At 29.0% G+C, this 16,738-nt stretch overlaps 1 protein-coding gene across 2 annotated transcripts in view; it reads left to right on the top strand.

The window, feature by feature from the left end:
* LOC129956775 (kinesin-like protein KIF26B) overlaps positions 1 to 16,738 on the top strand; it is a 617,661-nt gene that overhangs the window by 84,636 nt on the left and 516,287 nt on the right. Inside the window, exon 1 of one of the 2 annotated variants that reach the window (XM_056068835.1) lies at positions 5,980 to 6,044. The exons of the other annotated variant lie outside the window; for it this stretch is intronic. The gene's annotated coding sequence lies outside the window, so the exon portion shown is untranslated. Of the gene's footprint in view, positions 1 to 5,979; positions 6,045 to 16,738 lie in introns of those variants that run through there. 2 annotated transcript variants of the gene reach the window in all.

The following is a 16,738-nucleotide window of genomic DNA, read 5'->3' as shown; positions in this document are numbered from 1 at the left end:
ACCGGGGAAACGTACATATGCCTTGTCGTCCAAATGGGTGGGTAGGTGGTCTCGACTTGACGTGTGGGCATGTTGTCACGTTGCGGGTTGATTAATGGAAGGGCAACAAGGGTTGGGTATTAATGAAGGCCCCCGCCGCCGAAGTCTGGCTGTTGGGATGGGAACGGGTGTTGAAATCGGGGATTGATTCGCGCACGCTGGGACAGGTGAAGGATTGGAATTATAGTTACACGCGTTATTTGAAGTACCAAATGGGGTGAGGAATTTTCGAGAATCGTTTGTATTTCCTGACACAGTACCGCTGAACTCTTGAAATGGCAATTTAAACATGGATATTTATCTTAGTGAATTCTGGCGGCAATCAAATAGTGCGATGGGAAATATGGCTTTTCGCCACGAAGCAACCCTGAAAGATGAGATATTTGCGGAATTATTTCTAAAGATTCTTGGTATAAAAATACTAAAAATAATAATTTGATATGTGAATAAAGCTTCCAGGAAAATTAAAAAAAATGGATTTACATGTCACGATATTGTTTATTTTGAAACTATTCAATAAGATACATAATATATATTATTATGGAACTATAGCGATAATTCCCAGCTTCATTTCTTCCAGAATTTTGAAATCTTTGTTAGGAAAGTTATAAGGTTAAATCGTAAAGGAAGTTAAAAGTCAATGCTTGCTTTTAAAATGTAATAGAATTGTAACTCTTTTATTTTTTTAATTGATATTTTAGACTTATTACAAATCTCCTTTACCTGGATCAGCAATTATTTTTATTTTTGATTGGAAGTTTTTGTAAAATCCTAAATAAAATCCTATCCCATTTTGTAAATCTAAAATAAATCCTTGTTTAAAGTTATAAAAGCGAAATGTAATTGAATTGCAAACAGAAGATTGCACATGAGAAAAATACATGGGAGTCCTAAGCTCTAACCACTACACCATTTCTGATATGTTTATGCAAATCATGTATAGCCACATATCAATATTTAGTTATAAAAATGTTTTTTTTTAAATATAACATCTCCTTTGTTCTGGAAAGAAACCTATATAGATAAATTTAAAATGCAAAGCCTTATCTAAATGTCTTATCTATATCTAAATGTAAAATATTTCATAAATATTTTTACACATAAATTAGCAATTTATTTTCGGAGAATTAAGATTGTTATGCAGGAGATTCGAAATATTATGCTGATAAGCTAGATTTTTTTAAAGGGCAGTTCGAAAACTGAGTCTGAACTTTCTTTGTTAGTCTTCTGAGTATAATATTGCTCGCTGATAAAATTGTAATAATTCTTAGCAGTGGTAAGCATTTTTATGAAAAAAAAATGATAAATAAAATCTGATTTAGAAAGATAAGTCTTAAATTTGAAAAAAACTCTAATTTAAATCCAAATCTGTATTGATCGTCATTTCTGTGACTTGTTATGGTCCATACATGGTTTTGAATGTCAATAAAAACATAGAAAACATATAGTTCTAAAAAATCGTTGTAAAGATTTGTATTTGCGCAGAGCAAATAAGTTAAAGATTTCAAAATATTTCTAGCTATTTATGATAGCTAAAACATTTTCATTTATATTTTTAACTATTTATGATATATCGTTAAGCTGCCATAATAGATTTGACCTGTGTCTTAAATAAATACGTAAATACTTGCCAATACCTTTTTTTCATATCTATATGACAACAATATTGAAACACATGAAACTAAATTTATCAAATAATTTTGAATCTTAAAGAAAATAGCAGCTTGAAAATAGTGATATCAAGAATTATTACATAAGGAGCTTGAAATGATATGAAACAACTTATTTCTTTTTTCTCTATCCTTCAGATAACTGATTTATCATAAGAAATGAAAAGAAAAATTCATTGAGTGAAACTTTCATTAAATAAAATAAGCAGAAATCCACTTTTATATCGGATTATCAGAAGTTTGTCATTGGACTTGGACTTTAATGAATTTGATTAATGAAAACTAATAAGCATATGACAATAAATCCGAAATTTTAATTGCAGAGATTAGAAAGTTTTAAGTGTGCATATATAATGTAATAGAGCATAATAAAACGATTTTGTTATCTAAGAATATGTAGTTGTCATGTGATTTATGAACACTGGAGATTAAAGTAATATGGGTTCGTCAAAAAAAAAAAAAAAAAAAATTACTTTGCAGGTTTATAGCATGAAAACAACGAAGAAGAAATGGGAATAGACAATTAAAAGTGAACTGAATATTTTAGACCTAATATATAATTAAATTAAAAATCCTTACTTAATTCGTTTCTGTGAGTACTGTTATTATATTATGTTCTTCTTTGGTAATCCTATCCTTCATATGGCATTTGGCCATATAAAAAATTTTTATATATCTGAGAATTTTAACCTTTCGCACTCGGAAAAGTAATTCGATGCATGATTATTCACCTGATGCAAATATTTGTTTATTGTTCTGAAAAATAAATATACTTACTTGTTTTAAGACGATTTTTTTTTTTGAAAAAATAATCTACATCTTTTTACCATTCTTTAGACATATTTAACAATTAAACTAGAAAAATAAATGCATAAAACGGCAAAATGATGCGCCATCCTGAGTTTAGTTTAGTTTAGTTATATTAACGTCCCGTTGTAAAGCAACACTAGGGCTATTTTGAGACGGACCTCGTAATTTTGAACCGCCGTCAGATGACGAGGACGACACCTGAGCTAGCATCCCCCCTCTCCGCGCCATCCTGAAAGGTGAGTGAGAGGCAATATCCGAGTGCAAAGGGTTTAAAAGATGTTTTTATTATAATTACACATTATTTCATATATATTTCATTTAATTTCAGATTCCATTTACGACTCTCTCATCTGATCAAATTCAAAAGTTACGCGGTCACTGCCCCTAAGGATAACCCCTTGATGCAATTAAACTTTTTGAATTTAAATTAAATATGGTGTTCACATTTATATTCATAAAAATATTAAAATATAATTTAACACTAACATTTTTAAACTTATATTCGCATTTTTAAATCGATGTTTCTTGTTTAACACCTGCCTTTCAGTTCAAATTCACTTAAATCAAAATAATAAAAACCTTTCGAGGTTTCATTATCGATCTATTTTCTTTTAATCAGTACATTCATTTGTCCGTTTCATAATGGACCGAAATACAGACAAGAAGTGATTTGTTTACCATCGCTCTTCGGAGCAGCTCGACGGCATCTTTTCATCGTTCGAAATCCACTCTCCGCACCCCTTTCATTCCATCGCGTGCCATCGTGGAACACAGGTGCTACCTCTCGCGCTAATTACTCCCTTATATCTGAAGAGGGGGAGGAAGATGCCAACGAGAAAGAGGGTGGGCAGAGAGGGTGTACAGAAGTGAAGTTGACGGCTGATCGACCGTCCTGTAAGAGACTTGCAAACGAATATTAATCAGGAAATGATGAGAAGATGACTTTGAACTCGCATCTAGATAAGAAAAGAGAAATGCTTTCACTTTGGGTTTTTGTATGCTATCCCAAGAAAATATTGTAGTCAGTCAGAAGTATTATTTTGGGGGTTTTAGATGAAATTCAGGTTTGTTCGTGAAAGAATTATTTAATATATTTATGTAGGTGCTTGTTGAAGAGGTTTTCTTCTGAAATCTTTTCTTGTTTTATTTTTTTGCTGAACGATAATCAATCCAGAAAACCATATCCATTTAAGGTAATGTGAAGTTTTCGGTATGGTGACTGAATCTCGCTGTTTTAATGATTATATATAATGTGTGTGCGTGTTAATTTTCTAATTTTTATCTTAATTTAGCCCATATTAATCTTATTCTAAAATGTTCTATTATTTCCTGATTCTAATCCACTTTTTTATTTAATAATTAAACACGCGCTCTATAAAGCTGCTCTCTTCAGCCTTTGCTCACGCTCCGAGTGAAGGAATAAAAATCCTTAATATTTGCAACATTCTATTAAAGATACCTAAATTTCCGTTTCCTAAATCTACACGTGTCAAAGAAATACCTATCAAAAATTAATTGTAAAACCAGTAAAGAGAAAAAATTTGGTCTTTTCTTTTCTTGTATCGCGATGTAGACTGACCTATTTCTTACCGCTTATTCTTTGTACGTAAATTATGTCTCCCATGGTGAAATAAACCAAAGTTTTAAAATTTCAAAATTTCTTCTATTCGGCCACGCAATTCCCGAATTTTACATTTTACATATATATAATAATCGTATGGGAGTCGTATTGTGGTCACTACACTGACCATTTTAATTTGGGGGGGACGCCTCGATTATTCAACGATGATCATTACCTCAAATGCTAATGCGAGGAAGAAGGGATAGCTCATATTTGATTACGTTGAGTGATTTATTTTATATTTTATTTTTCCTAATTTCTCTCTCAAACGTTACAGGATATATTACGTATTTAAAAACAAAAATTGGCAGTTTTAGTAAAAGAATGGTAGAAATGTGTAACCTTCAAAGCAAGGTTATACTAAATACATAATACATATATTGTATAATTCTGTGAGTGCGTATGACATTTACAAATATTAAATAGTAGCATTACAATGTGATCTAATAGTTGCATTCATAATGTCAATTTAACGAATAATTGAATTATAATTGAAGAATATTATCCGTTTAACCCTTTCTAGGGCCGTGGGAAGTATGCTTCCCACTAAATTTATCAATATTTGTATGAAATTATGTAGGTTGGCGTAAGTTCTGACAAATTTTTTTAGAAAGACAGGCTTCAGTTCTTGATCTTACACAAAATGACGTGTCTTGATTTGTTACTTAATTATTAATTAACCAAATTAATTAATTAATCAAATTAACTTTATCTAATAAGCTAAATGAATCCCTTTTCTTATTCTAATTTCAAGCCTAAAAATATTTTAACATAATATTACTAGAAAAAATGGCCCTTTAAAGTCTTAAAACTGTTTGTCTCCAGTATTAATTGTTAATTCATGATTGATATAACAAAGTTTTAAGAAAAGTTTATTGAGAAAGAAATTATTTCGTCCAAGAACATTCAACGATGTAATTATGTTTTTATATATGCAATTATCAGCATTCCTTTTTTTTTCTCGTTTTACTGTTATTAATACTCTGTTTTAACCCCATATCTACAATGTTATCATCTAAAAATATTGTGAAAAACTTTTGAAAATTTTGAAGGAAGGAAAAACAGCTTAGTAGCACATAAGAAATACAATCGTAAGAACGTCGTTTATGAAAACATTCATAGATTTGCGTATATAAGAAATATAATTCTCTTATTTTCATTTTCACTCGCATCTTTTTACTTGGAAAGTTTGCTTTTATTCTTGAAAAATCTTTTAGCTTCTCCTGTGGTAAATGGGAGAAAAATGAAATCATGCATGTCTTATCCATTTCGTTGCTTTCTCTTGTAATCACTCAAAGAAATATAAATACCCATTTTGTAACTTCTTAATTCGAGTAATTTATTTACCGATTATTCATTTGATTTTATACATGGCATATAAACAATGATCTAAAAATAGATACTAAGACATCATGAAATTTTGGCATTACCGATGGAAGTCCGGATCTAACTGGTTGGAAAAATCTTTATTCTAATGAGTGAAAGCCAGATTTTCATTGATCAGAAAGATGAAAACTGTTGTTGAATGTCCAATGAATAATCAAAATGCATTATTGTTAATTTTTATTACTAATTGTTAAGGGCAATAGATATTAATTATTCCTCTTTTAGTTTTTATATTTAATATAAACTCAGTGATCAAATAACAATTTAATTACGAAATTGAATTCTATCAGATGCTAGTAGATAAAGATAGAACAAATACACGGAGTGAGCAAAATATCAAGAACGTACTCAGAACTTATCATTCTTATCATTTCATATCTTCTAATAGATATGCTTCAAAGCATGAATTCGGTAGTATGTTAAAACCGCCAGAGGAGACAACTAACGGAAACGTGACTCTTTACTCCTTCTTCTGGTAACTCTCATACTAGATGGGGATGTTTGGAAGCTGTGAACAGGTATTCTTTAGTCAAAAGTCACTTTCTTCAGTTTTGAAACGAAATCAAAAGATTTCTTATTGGTTGCGGACTATTAAAACCTATAATCTTTTAGATTCATCTTGTGCATATTATGAGCATGCTTTGCGCTGGTTCTTATTCATATTTCGCTCTGCGTGTTGTATTGTAGCTCTTCTTTTTAAGTGACCCCTCTATAACTCATGAAAGATTAACATTTATTCGAATATTTTATGGATTTACTTACATTATTTGAAGACGCTACCTGTTGTGAAATAAAAAGGAACAGCAGTTTCTAAGATAATTAGAATCGGTTCTTCTTTCGCTCATAACCATGTCTGGGGATATATAAGTTACGATGATTCATAGTAGCCTTATGTTCTGTTTTTTTTACATTGTAGCTCTTCTGTTGAAAGTATGTGGCGGTTTGGTTAGAGTGTGGATAGAACCTGAGACCAGTAACATGACCACAATACAAAAGCAATTGCTCGTGCAGCGTAGCTGTTAACTGGCTTATATGCTTTCACCACAAGTACAATGAGTTCTGTTGAAAGTTTCGTTCACTCAAGAGCGATTTCTTTTGCTCAAAATTAAAAAATCATACTAATTTCACAAAAATTATTTCAAAACTCATACTAATTTTTAAGAAAGCAATTTCAGAGATAATCACAATCGACTACTCTGACCCTCGCTGAAATGCTTGTATAAACCTGAATGACCGGATACCGCGACAGCAGAAACAAAAATATTTTTGAGTAGTAATGGCCATCACCGGTCACAGTACAAACACACCTGTAAGTGCACGTCCTGTCATCGGTAAGGGGATAGCTGTCCCACACCATTTTTCTATCTACCAAGATGAAGCACCAACCATCATGCCAGAAATTTCTCACCTTATATATGAGGTGCCTCCCCCCCCCCCGACTAGATAGTTTCGGAGATAGCTGGAATCAGGTCTTCTTGCGCTCATAATCATGATGTGCATAAGTTACACAAATGCCTTTTCATCCCCATTAACTGGTGAACTGTGCTGTTTAATAATTTTCTTTGTAGTTAAGTGAAAACCTTTATTATATATTGCTTATATTGTAAATATAATGTATAATATCGTCAGCGTATATGCTGTATAAGTGAGTCAGAGATTGAATGAGTGGCACTTATGAATCATAGGCCAATCTAGGCATTCTTTAATCATGTTTTTCTTGTTAAACTTTTCTATGTCGAAATGGTAAATGTTACCAATCGATTGAAATTCTTTAAAAAACAGCTGTACTTTCAAATATCTGTCAAAATCCTTAATTGAAGATCTGAAAATTACATTTTGAAAATTCCTGTTGTTGTCCATGTAATGATGAGTAGTTTCTAAACTCATCATTACATGCTGTAACCCTGTAACAATAGTTATTTATTGGGGGAGGTGTAGGTGTGTTATCTCACTGTCTAAGTGTATCCATTTACATCAGATGTTTGGTCCAAACGTATCTTATAGTGTATATTGAAATAATCAAAATATGGGGAAAGTCTTTCCTTATTGACTCCTTATTTAATAAAGCCTTTCCTTATTGAAATATTCCTTATTTAATAACTTCCACATTTTGCGAAATCAATTAAGACGTCTTTCATTCAATATTTAATACAAAATCTTGACCAGTGAATCAATTGAAAATAAAATTCAAAAGACGGTTGCTTGTAAATCACGATTGTCTAAATTTCTTCTATTCTAATAAATGCTCTAATCATGAAGAAGTAAAAATAATTTTATAGGTGTTTTGAAATCGCAACTAAAAGTAGCTTTCTTGTTCTAGATATTCAGATTTAATTTAATAGATAGAAAAGTGCATTAGTCATTCAGATTAATTTAGATAAAAGAATGAAATAGAATTAATTTCATTAAATTCTAATTATTTAAAAAATATATTAAATTTTTAAAAACCTTTCCTCTAATTATCTGTTTTGAAACTTCTATCTTTTACTGTCCTTCATTACTTGAATTAATGAAAATCTGTCCCATTTCAAAGAGCCATTTAAAATTTAAAAAAACAAAAAAAGAATTTCATATAAAAATATCACTGAAGAACTAACATTATACTGATGTAAAATCTATTTTAAAAGACACCATTGTTGTATAAATGTATCGATTTTTCTATAGCAGCAAAGTATTTTGAAGAGAACGATATTTTAAAGAAAATCATTCTTCTCAAAACGATAAAGCTATTCCGCTTTTATTCGTTTGCGTAAATGCTTTATTTCTCTGAAACGCTAGTTCATTGTCGTTTTCCTAAAGTTTCACCAACTATTTCTGTATCCTGGAAAAGAATGCTATTTAATAAATAGAGGAAATATTTTCCTCCAGGACTATCTGGAGGTAGCTGAAGATATTGAAACAAGCGCTTCACTTGTTCCTTCATGCATATTGATTATTCAGGTTTTGGATAGGGTTCCCTTATAACGAGGGCATTTCTATCGATCTGCTAAATACCTGAAAGGCAAAGGACGGGAAACTGATATGGGACTGCAAGCATAACTGCGTGATAAAAACAAATATTTTAATGTTATCTATCTGGGAAAAGTTTTCCTCCCAAGCAATCTTCCCAGGCCAGTGTTTGCGGAGGCAGTTCCGACCTGCCCCAATATTTCGTGCTGCGTCAAAATTGCATTCAAATGATGGGCACGAATGCTAATTATGGAAATAATTTGATATTAGAGATTAAAGGAGAAGAAGATTGGTTTCTTCGTTTATTTTCCTCTTTCGAACCTTTTATGAAATCCTTGTTAGAGCCGTTTCTTGTTGTTTAAGTGATATTGTGTGCGTTTTAATAAGGAATTGAGGTGCAGAACACGAACAGGAATACTTATTTTAATTAAAAAATTACAAAATTATCGTTTGGATAAGCCTAAATACTGTATAAAATATCGGTAGAGTTGATTCCTGAAATCATCATTACTTTCTGTTGCATTGATTGTTGAAGTGTTTCTTCAATAAAGTTCGATATTAATAAATAATGTTCCAGTTTTAGACCATCTTTTATCTATCTGGTCATACGTATTTTAACAATGAATTATCGTGTTGATATAATTTTTTGTCATGAAGGTTTATTATTGTTTATGTGTGCGTTTTAACAAGGAATTGAGATACTCAACAAGAAGAGTAATACATATTTTAGTTAAAAATTATAAAATTAGCCTTCGAATAAAGCCAAATACTATATAAAATAGCTGGAGTAATAATTCCCTAAATTATTGATTTCATTTTTGAATTCATTGTTGTTGAGGTATTTTTTCAATAAAATTACATATTATTAAAAGATAGGAAATTTTTACACCATCTTTTATCCATCTGGTCATTTTGGTTATCATTTCAATAATGCATTAATGTGCTACGATATTTTTTTGTTATAAAGGTTTCATGTTTTTTATGTGTTATTTTTAATAAGAAATTGAGGTACAGAACACAGATAAGGATACGTATTTTAATTTAAAATTATAAAATTATTAATCTTTGAATAAGTTTAAACACTATATAAAATATCGGTAGTAATAATTTCCTAAATCATTATTGCTATCTATTGAATTCATTGTTGTTCAGATATTTCTTCAATAAAATTAAATATTATTATACGATATTAAAGTTTTAGATCATCTTTTATCTATCTGGTCAATTTAATCGTTTCAATAATGAATTATCGTTTTTTAATAAATATTTGTTATAATGGTTTCTTATTGTTTCTGTTATATTAGGTGCATTTTAGTAAAAGATTGAGGCACAGAATATGAAAAAAATGTTTATTTGAATGAATGTTTGTGTTTATTTGAGGCGCAAAAATGTTTATTTAATTGCAAAGATAAATTTTAATGGATCTAAATGCTATGTCAAACATTAGGGGAAACAATTCCCAAATTATTATTGCTATTTGTTGAATCCATTGTTGCCGATGCATTTCGTCACTTCAGTTGAATATTGTTACATGATTTTAAATCTTTGCTCTTATTTATCGATCAGTTCTCTTCCTAGCACTTGCATTGTTTTCCATAAACATTTTGATCTTCCTGATAATGAATAATCTTTTTGTTTCTCTTTGATTTGTATAAATACAAATAGTTTCAACAAAATGTGTAAATACAATGATTATCTTCTTGATTTGTGTAAATACAACTGGTGAAATTTAAAATTAATTCAACTAAATTAATTGAAAATTAACTTTTTATTATGTGGCTTATTTATAATAATGTGATATTTATTACATTATTAATCAAACTTTATAAATAAGCTATTTATTGATGTATTGAATAAAAAATCAGGTTCCACGCCTTTCTTTCATTTTGTTTGTAAAATTGATGATATAATATTAATCTAAATTTTCCTTCTATGGAATTTCCAGATTTCAAGAATATATTTTGATTAAAGTACATATTTTAGTCATAGAAAATTTAAAAATTAGACTATAATTGCTTCAAACAAATTTCAATAATCATTAACAATCATATGCATTCAAAAGCCAAATAAAATAAACATCAGCTGAAAAAGAAATGGTATGATTACAAGACGAAATTAAGAAGGCTTCAACAGAATGCTTTGTAAGGCTCCAGAACTGAGTTTAAATGACAATAAAAAATATGATAGATTTTGGTGTTACGTTAGAATTAATGAGTTAAGTTAGGATTTTGTTTAAATAAAAGTAAATGAGAAACTTAGATTTTCGAAAAAGCATCTCTTACCGTATATAAATTATCATTATACAAAATTTGTTTCTCTAGGTTCATAGAACTTTATTCTAAAACATCTAATCAAATAAGCATAAACATTCGTAATAAAATACTCATTTAACGATTAATAATATTTTAATGAAATAAGTATACTCCCTCAATACTTATAGCATAATTATCTAAAATACCAAAGAAAATAAGCTTGTCTAAAATTCACTGGGGGCATAATTTTTAAGAAGTCTGTAGTTATTATTTATTTTCAGAAATTGGTAGAAGAGATGCGGGAGGTTTTGTTGAGTTAGTTTTAAATTATATTTCCCTTAAGAATAAATGTTGGAAATAATTTTGTTTATTTACTTGGTAAATAACGCACAAATTGAATGTGACACGTCTCTTCTAGAAGTGCAAAAAATAATTTAATTTGAATTATGTAAATTCCTTTGAATGCATCGTAAAGAAAAATGTGGAAATGGAAAAACAAACAAATAAATAAAGTTGGACAAGATAAATTAGTCAGGGAAAGCTAACAGCGCACTGCTGTTTTAGAGAACTTTGAAAAATGCATATTAAATTAACCTGCTTAATCTCTTTCAGTGTTTTTTTTATTTAGCGAGATCTCTTTAACAATTATTTTCTTTTAAAAAGTTGAATTTATAATTATTTTATGGTGCATTAAATATATTTCACTTCTATTAATTTCTTTTTCGCCAATGTTAATAAAACTACACTTCTTTGGATGCACTTTTTGTTTTATTTAGTCTGAACGATGTAAAACTATTGTATTCAAAAATTCCTTTCTCATAATATCATTCTTTATGAAAAACAATTCAAATTTTTTATAATGATAATTTATATATGGTATTTAAAATATACTTTTCTAATAAACGCGTATATACAACTTTTAAATATTTTGACATAATTTTAGAAAATATTTTTTTCACAGCGAAAGTATTTATGAACATTTCTGTTATGATTGAATATAAATATTAAAAGTATTGAAATCAACATTAACTACTATAAAGACATCTTTGTTTGTTTTTTCTTTGAAACACCGACATACACTCTTATTTTCCTTTATTATTTTTAGAGATTTAACCTTCATTATTTCTGTTTTAAACCATAGCTTACATTCATTTAAATCTTAATATAAGATGATATTTTTTAAAATGGTTGATCGAATCACAGTTTTTCTTTCCTATAATAAATACTGCGAGTGAAACATTTATCACTGTTAAAAAAAAATTAACCTCCATTTGTTTAAAATACAAATATTTCTTCTAATTCTTAAAGAAAATATTTCTCTAAATTTTATTAACAGTTTGAAATATATAAATAATCAGAAATTTAAAATCCTCATTGTTGCTTTACCTGAGTATGGCATATAGTTGCCTGAATTTCAATAGAGTTGTTATAAATAAAAATCAGCAAGTTAAATCAAATTTGGGAGCCTACTTACACATCGAAACTTTTAATTTCCGTCGCATTTCTTATAAAATTTGTCTGTAGAGGGTTTGTTTGCCAGTGTGCATTTGAACATGGTATTCAGAAACCTAGATACATGAAATCTGGAGCTGGTTTTATTAGAAAATTGCATATTGGGATCAAATTACAGACAAAACGAAAACAGGTTGGTAGACTGTTGTCTGATTATTCATGTTATGCGAACGCCACAATACAACTAACTAACAATATGAAAAGAAGTATCAGATCATGGTTCTAAATCTGCTGTTCTGCGCTACATTTTATTCCTTATCGGTCAAAAGTAACAGGTTGAAAATACATTATTTCATTTCACTACCATGAATCTAAATATAAAACATGTATTATGTTATGTTTAGATACTATTGAGTATTATATTAACGAATACGCCAAATGATAATATTTCCGCAGATTTGTCTTGATTTATTATCATGTAGGAATATAATATACTTGGAATAGTTTATTATCATGCGGGAACAGGATGAATTTACTATCATGTGGGAATATGATGTATCTGGATTTATTGAATATCGTGTGGGAATATAATATGCTTGGATTCATTTACTAACATGTAAGAATATGATGTCCGTGGGTGAAAGAAAATGCTTTTGATTCGAAAAATATATTCTTCAATGCATTATTCAATATATTATTAGAAATACATTGATTATTTTCTGAAGGAATTCAGTGGAAATTCTCTAAAATGTGTATCTATTTACGGAATTCCAAATTCATCAAATTGTTTATCTGAAGATGATTCAGAAGCATTTGAATTTCTAAGTCAATTGTGATTTCAGAATAATTATTGTATTCAGATCTGCTTTTCTAATCAAACAGCGGAATAATCTATGAATTAGGAGTTGTGATACTCATCGATAAATGGAAAACTTTTATAGAAATCTTTCTGTTCGATAATTGGAAGGTTGTAAGATTTTTATATTACAATAGAAATTTTCAGAGTAATATGCAAGAGTATTTCATCACTTGACAAACAGCAATTATCTTAATTTCCGAAATCTTGGAAGTCGATGAAAGTACTGAATTTGTTAAAAATAATAACAAATGTGACAGTTATATTTTCAAATAAGAACTTAATTTATCGTCTCATTTTCATGCGATTCCAAGAAAAAAATCCCTTCTATTCGTTATTGGTTGATAAGGATTCAGGTTTTTTTCAACCCTTCCTTTTATAAAATTGAAATAGGCAATATTAATTGTCAAGCAATAATTTCATAAGCCAATAACGTATTGACCAAAATTCATATTGTTGCCTAAAACCCTGAGAGAAATACCTACAAAATGCAATTTAAACATAATTATTCCTTCGTTTTGATGTGAACTTTTAATAAAGTCGTTTTAATTTTATGTAATTTCATAAAAATTAAAGATAATAGTTTTGATATATTTTGCTAATTTTCCTTCATAAAAAAATAAAAATTGAATTACTGTTATAAAACGAGCTTCATTATATTTAATTCAAATAGACTCTTATTTAAAAAGCATTTAATTTTTATTAATTAATTGAACTCATTTTTGAAAGAAGACAAATTTTATAAATCCAAGTTTACGGTCTTTTGTCTTAGATAAGTGATACTATAATTTGATTTTAAGTTTTTTTCACGAGGAAACTTGTCGTTGTATTCTTAACCGAGACTGAAAAATTCCATTATTTTTGTTGCGATGGCAGTAACTAAAATTAATACAAAACTGTATACGCGTTTATTTCAGTATGGATTAAATTAATTCAACAAATAGTCTAATTAATGTTACAATTATGTATTGCAATTGCAATGTATACGTATGTGATTTGAAAATATATAAAAAATATGAAATGATGAGATGTTGCGTGGCAATGAATAGGATGCATGTATGGTTGTTAATAATTTTTCATAGCTCCTGAGAATACTGCTTCTACTACCTAGATCAGAACAGTTAATGATTTCATTACTGTCTTTGTGAACTGCTTACTTAACAATTTATGAATTTCTTCTGATATCTAAATTAAATTTAATCACAATTTTAATCGCTTATATAAAGGAAATAATAATTTCATTTTGCTTTGATCAGAATTTCAAAATAATATGTCAATTAATATACAATATTTTATTGCATTTCTTCTAAATCATAAAAAAAGGAAAATATTTTTGCAGAACATATTATACACCAATGCAATATATTTTGATGAGTATTTCAAAATAATTTGTCAATTGATATCTCTTGTATTTTCTTGCATTTTTTTTAAATCATAAAAAAAGAAACTATTTCCAAAACATTTTATATAGCAATCTAATACATTTCTCTAGCGGGGTCTTTTATTTATTTCTTTTACCTCTTCATATACCAAACAGCTATACCCTGATTCTCAACCTCTCTCAATTTCTTAAACCCCACCATCTTTTCAAACCAAACTCTAATCCCATTGAATTCGAAATGCTTTTTGAATGCAATCAGTAGAGATTCTACCATCTTCTGTGGTAACTGTACCCGCGAATTTCCTTCAACTTTTCAACAAACTGCGAACTAGCTCTTCACACCCTGATGGTGCTTTAAGTTTTTTTATGAACTGTTCTCCTCTTCTGGCGTTTCGTCATTAGAGAGTATCCCTGATGAAGCTACAGGATCCACGAAGAAAGTAAAATAAAATAAACTTCAGGAGGGAAAGGGGAAAAAAAAGAGAGAGCCCCCTGTTCTATTCCTTTGTGTTCCACCCCAAATCCAGTTAGCTGTGGCCCTTTTTTTTACCCTTTCCTTGTTGTTTATTTTTTAAGGTGTTCTTCTTCAAGAGAAGGTTCTTCCTTTTGACACCACCTTCTTGCCTTTTGTGAATCAGAAAAATTAAATAAGAACAGCCGCAGCCGCGGTTCATTTTGACAAAAAAGGGAGTGAAGACCTTCCTAAGTCGGGGGATCTCTTCTCTATTGCCAAGTGCAAACAAGGGCAAAGTGGCGCAAATCAATTCCTCACCTTCTCCAGAGGTGCCTTTTTAGAGTTGAGTTTACAAATAAGTGTGGTACAATCAATGAAGCTGCTTGAATTACAGATTGCTTTCGGTTTGTTTTCGAAGATCCTTGAAGGCTTATACGCAGCAGATTTTGAGAACTTTGAAGTAATACCGCATCCATATAACGCATGTATGATTGTATTTTTTTCTTCTTTACGTTGATAATAAAATTTATAATCTTATAAAGTATATAAAGCACTTTTGTGATAGACAAAGAAGAATTTTGTAATAGATAAATCAATGTGCTGAAAATTTATTTACTCTTTAACGAATGATTGTGGATTTTATAGACAATTCCAGAAGTGATGGATAGTAACATTATATTTTCCGAATATGGAAGATTTTAAAATTCTCGTATTGGATTCCAATTTGCTTTTGCAAACTGCATTTTTAAGGAAAATTCCATCGCCATTTAAACTTATTTTGCAAATTTTAGTTGCCTGGTTTTTAGTTGCCTGTTTAGAAAATGAAATAATTCATTTAACATTAAGGTTATATAGCTTACATAAATTTTAAATATCGTTCAATATTATTTGGTTTTTCTAGTAGCAAGATAATGTTAAGAAAGTGAAATCAATTCATTTAACATTATGGTTATATGACCTAGGTAAATTCTGAATTTCATCCAATATTGTTTGATATTTCCAATAGTAGGAAAATGTTAAGAAAGTGAAATCAATTAATTTAACATTACACTTATATGACATAGGTAAATTCTAAATTTCATCCAATATCTAATTGTAATTTTACTTGCATTGAATTATATTTCATGCTGTTTTTCTTCTCCGAAAATGCGCAGAAATTTTTGAAATTAATTTGGCTAGGATTTGAGGTGCACATAACGAACATCTGCTATTCAAATTTCTTCATTTTTCTTCTGTGTTTTTTTATAAACGTATATGACATTATTTGGCAAATAAACATATAATTTTAATTAATAATCTAAACTGAAACAAAAATTTCTAATAAATAATTTTGTATCTATAATTAGATACAAAAATTGCACATAATCCACAATCGACTCGGGTTACGGAATGGAAACAATAAGATAGAATCAAAATGGACGGAAATCAGTTAAACAGTTTATAATTGAAACGGAAAGTATCCTCTAATTAAAAGAGTGCAAAAACAAGAATATGCAGAACATTTACTACATCGAAAAATCTAATTTTTTAGAAAATAAACTGACACTTTAGGTAATGCTGTAATTTTTATTTTCTATGAATTGTCGAGAAAAGACTGAATAAATATAATATTGAATATGTGACATTATTTTATTAATCTTTATAATACACAAATGAAAGTTCATACAGGAACATAAAAAAAAAAAAACTCATAATACCTTCAGAACATAAATGTTTGAATTGTGAAGACTTAAAAAGAGTATATTTCTCTTGAGAGAAAAAAAATGTAACTAACCATTTATAATTACGCGGAAACAATCCGGAATCTAATTGATATTGGCATGCTTAAGTCATATCTATGACACCTTAACTAAAAAAAAATCGCCATA

Source organism: Argiope bruennichi, chromosome 1 (genome assembly GCF_947563725.1).
Source record: "Argiope bruennichi chromosome 1, qqArgBrue1.1, whole genome shotgun sequence".
Taxonomy (NCBI): Eukaryota; Metazoa; Arthropoda; class Arachnida; order Araneae; family Araneidae; genus Argiope; species Argiope bruennichi.
The sequence above is the reverse complement of the archived record's forward strand: the minus strand, read 5'-3'. Positions and strand labels throughout refer to the sequence as shown.